Source organism: Suricata suricatta, chromosome 9, assembly GCF_006229205.1.
Source record: "Suricata suricatta isolate VVHF042 chromosome 9, meerkat_22Aug2017_6uvM2_HiC, whole genome shotgun sequence".
NCBI classification, from domain to species: domain Eukaryota; kingdom Metazoa; phylum Chordata; class Mammalia; order Carnivora; family Herpestidae; genus Suricata; species Suricata suricatta.
In genome coordinates, this window is record NC_043708.1 from 130,877,922 (window position 1) to 130,882,343 (window position 4,422).

A 4,422-nucleotide genomic window follows, 5' to 3' on the forward strand; every position below is an offset into this window, starting at 1 on the left:
GGCAGGGAGGTTTCCAGAGATTGGGCGGAGAGGGGAGGGAGGGAGGACATTTCCCAGAGCAGCCTCTGCCAGCCACCCGGCTTGGATCACTTTGCCGCCGCGCAGCAGCGGCGGTCAACCTCAACCTTCCTTAGCAACCTGAACGGTGCGCCTCGGTGCCTTCCTATTGGCCTCCCGGAGCTTGATGGGCAGCTCTGCAATGCAATCCCAGCTCGCGGCCCCTCGCTCCGCGTTTACTCACGGGAGAGCTTGTAGGCGTTACCGCCCTCCCCAGGTGCCCCGCCCATGCCCGAGCGGCTTGTGGCGCATGCGCGAGCGGGCTGGGGCTGTGTGCAGGGCCAGCGCGAAGCCGGAGCAGCCGCGGTGAAGCTCTTGGGCTCCGCTGAGAGCCCGTTCGTTGCCTCGGCCGCAACAGCTTCAAGCCGCCGCCGCCACTGGGTGAGCGGCCGTCTATTGTCCTTCTCGGCGGCGAAGGTGCGGAGCTGCTCCGGCTGGGCCCGCGGGGAAGCCCCGGGCGCCGCACGGTGAGAGCGCAACTTAGTTGGCGGAGTTGGAAGTTTTGTGGAGGGGTCGCGGGCGAGGAGCGCGGGGCCCCTCCCCCTGCTGTCGCGCCTGGGGGCGGGGGCCGGGAGCGGGGCGGGGCCGCAGGGGGAGGAGGGGGCGGGCGGGGGATGAATGGACCGTGGGGAGCGTCCTCCCCCCGCATCGCCCCCTCGCTCATTGTCTGCTCCGGGGCAGCGGCGCGCCTCCGGCGTCCAAAGCCCTGCTTACGGGGCCGCCGCCACTCCCGGGGCCGAGGGGCACTGCTGCGGGGCACTGCCGCGGGGGTCCCTTCGGGCGAGGCCCGGGGAGCCGCGGCTCCTCGGAGGGTCCCTCCTGTCCCTGGGGTGAGCGAACAAGTTGTTGCGGACGCGAGGGAGCCGCTCCCCGCGGGCCGACGGGGACGATAAACACTCCTAGCCGCGCCCGCCTTCGGGGGGCGCCTCCCGCGCCGGCTCCGGGGCCGAGCGGGTCGGGGCCGCGCCGTCAGAGGGGACCCTCCAGGGGACCGGGCAGCGGGCTCAGCTCTCCACCGAGTTCAAGTGCAGCCATACTTCGAGCCCTAACAAAACATTTGTTTTTGGCTTACTGACACTTTTTTTTTTTTTGCAAAGTCAACCAATATGAGAGGAGTTTTTTTTTTTTTTTAATGGAAATGGGGAAAACTCGCAAATTATTTTCGCCAGAACGAAGGATAGACAGGTTTTTTTGCTTTTTTTTTTTTTTTTTGGTTGTTGGAAATACGTAGTTTTACAACGGAATGATTTCATCACATTTACGTTTTCAAATGTTATTGTGGACTGAGGAATTCACAATGAAAGTTAGATTGAGCAATATTTTGGTGTTCCTTCTCAGCTTTTACACTCCTGCGTGAAGTTATTTTGGGAGTTTATTGCCTCAGGCATATACAACTAAAGGAATAAACAGTGTGGCTTTTTTTCCCCTTAATTTCAGTCTCCCCACTTCCCCGCCCCTTTATTTTCAGAAGAAGCATCTTTTTCTATTTTTCTAAACCGTTGGATTGCTCAGATCAGGACAAAGGCTGCCGTATTTGAAAGATGACTTTTATTTTTTTGCAGATTTGTAAAGAATGATCAGCTGAGCTAAATCATCATTCCAGTGCTTGTATTCCTTGGTCTCTTGGGTGATTTGCAGGCTGCATTAAGTACTGTCCTTGTCGAGTTTTGGGTTTGATTCTACAGAATTTTATTCGCTTGGCTTATGATGTTCAAGTCCACCAGGTGGACTAGCTTAAATGCCTGTCCAGTTGGTAGTGGATCACTGACCAGGATGTGTTGTATCTCACTGCCATCTGCTAAATTAAAAAGAAAAAAATTGGGAGACACCGTGTGTGCCGGTTTGTTATGACTGATTTCTCCTGCTAAGTGGGTAACGTGGGGAAGTAAGCGTTCCTGGTTTTGTCTGGTTCGGTTGGCTTTGTTCTGTTTGGAAAAACCAACTTTCTTCACCTGATGAAGCCAAAGAAAAATGCCTCTGTGGCATCAGCATTGTAGTTTTAAACCACAACCAGGTCACTTTTAGTAGTCACATTCCTTGCTCTGAGAGCAGTTGCCTGCGTGAGGCGATGACGAATGGATGTTGACAGAGGTTGGAAGGGGTTGTCAGCGAGAGCCGACATGTAAACAAATACGACTTTCAACAAATTGGGACGGAGAGGCCAGTTACTTTCCTCCTCTGAGCGGTGAGACCGTGTTATACACACTTTTGTTCTAGGATTTCTCACACCTCATGTATTTGCCTGATGGTAACTAGACTTGTAGGTACAGATGGACTCCACTAGTCTGTTAACTGCTTGAGGGCTGTGATGGGCCGTATTTCTTCATTGGTTTTGTATCCTCTTTGGCACGAGGGAGTCTTAACAGTGCAGGTGTGTGCGTACGTGAGGCTTGGGCACAGTGCTTCGCGCTGAGTTAGCGATTGGTGCCCTGGGAACCACTAACTCTGGGACCGGATCCAGAAGGACTGTTCCCGTGCAGATCCGAGAGGAAATTTAGTTTACTTTGAAAAGGATTCCTGGGGCGCCTGGGTGGCTCAGTCGGTTAAGCGTCCGGCTTTGGCTCATGATCTCATGGTTCGTGGGTTCGAGCCCCGCATCGGGCTCTGTGCTGACAGCTAGCTCAGAGCCTGGAGCCTGCTTTGGATTCTGGGTCTTCCTCTTTCCCTGACCCTCCCCTGCTTGCACTGTTGCTCTCTATCTCTTAAAACAATACATAAAAGCATTCCTAAATTCTCTTTTTTTATCTGTTAATTACTTCTTGAAAAGAAGCAAGGTTTCAATGGTGCCCTCGATTTTCAAAAAGCGGTTCTCCTTTAGAAATTTTTTCCCTTTTGGTGAAACGATTAAGACTACCGGACAAAGCATTTCACATCTCTGCCTGTTCTACTGTGAAATGGGGAGGTTGCACAGTTTTGAAAAAACACACAATTTTTGGAGGTAGGTACAACCAGAGTTCAGATCCTCCCACTTCTGTGGACTAGTCGTGAGCCTTGAGCAGGTCACTTAATCTCTCTGAGCTTCCGTGTCCTACCCTGGAAGGTTCCATCCTTTGCAGTGTTCTTTGGAATAGTTGAGACTATATGAGGCACTTAATAATGTGCCAGACATTGAGTAGGTGCCTGTTACCTGGTAGGTGTAATGCTAACAGTTTTGATACCTCTTCATGTGACGTGAAGCGGTTTTAAAAGTCTGATGCTTCTGAGGTTAGCGGTTTAGTTCTTTCTTTCATACAGGAGAATTGAGTGTCCTTTAGTTAAATGCAATTAATTATTTTTTTATTTAAAGGGCTAGTTGACCTGAATGGCAGTAGAAACTTATCTTTTCATTCACTGTATGGGTCTTTGCGTGGCATTTGCAGCGTGGCTTAGTAGTGTAGACGGTATGCATTTCCAGTGTTTAGGAAATGGTGAGAGATGGATTATTTTCAACGCTTGTAATAGGATATCTGAGTTTTTTAGTGTGTTCCACTTTTACCTTAGTCTTGAAAAATGATAGGGATTATGACTACTTCTCAAATTTGTGTAAGATAGAACTGGAGTGGGGGTTAGTACAGTGTTAGTGCAATTCAGAGACCTTAGTAAATTTCTTACTTCCCCTTCAAGATAACACCTCTGAAGGTGCCACCAGTTGCGGAAGGAAGCTGTGATTTAGATCAGTTTTACTGGCTCAGTGTACAATATTCACAGTGCCAAATAGAATAGATCTGTTCTAGAACTATTAATCTGTAATGAAATTTTTTTTAATTAAAAAATTTTATTTTGGGGGTCCCTGGGTGGCGGAGTCAGTTAAGTGTCGGATTTTGGTTCAGGTCATGATCTTGTGGTTTGTGGGTTCCAGCCCTGCATTGGGCTCTGTGCTGACAGCTCAGAGCCTAGAGCCTGCTTCGGATTCTGTGTCTCCCTCTCTCTCCCCGCCTCCCCTACTTGCGCATGTTCTCTCTCTCTTATTCAAAACTAAACATTCAAAAATTTTAATAAAAACATTTTTTTTTGAGAGAGAGAGGTGGAAGGATGGGGGGAGAGGTGCAGAGAGAATGAGAGAGATGGACAAAGAAAGACAGAGACAACAGAGAGAGAAGCTCAGGCAGGCTCCGTGCTCAGTGCAGATCCCATGACCCTGGGATGACCTGAGCTGAAAGCAAGAATCAGATGCTCAGCCAACTGAGCCACTCAGGTGCCCCTGTGATAGACATTTGTGTATATTGAATCTCATCTTTCCATTAGCTTTCTTATAAAATAAGGGTAAAAAGTTTAGCCATGGAGGCTTATAGTGACAGTTTTATCTGACCAGACCCTCAGATTGAGGAAAAAAATTCCTGACAAGGCGAGATGAATAAACTTGAACTTCCTGATATTTTTTTCTTT

At 49.7% G+C, this 4,422-nt stretch overlaps 1 protein-coding gene across 9 annotated transcripts in view; it reads left to right on the forward strand.

Moving 5' to 3' along the window:
- The first annotated feature begins 327 nt into the window (after positions 1-327).
- The window catches only part of AKAP13 (A-kinase anchoring protein 13), a 314,398-nt gene continuing 310,303 nt past the window's right edge, over positions 328-4,422 (forward strand). For all 9 annotated transcript variants that reach the window (XM_029953026.1, XM_029953024.1, XM_029953029.1 and 6 more), the window contains exon 1: positions 328-524. The gene's annotated coding sequence lies outside the window, so the exon portion shown is untranslated. The remainder of the gene's footprint in view (positions 525-4,422) is intronic.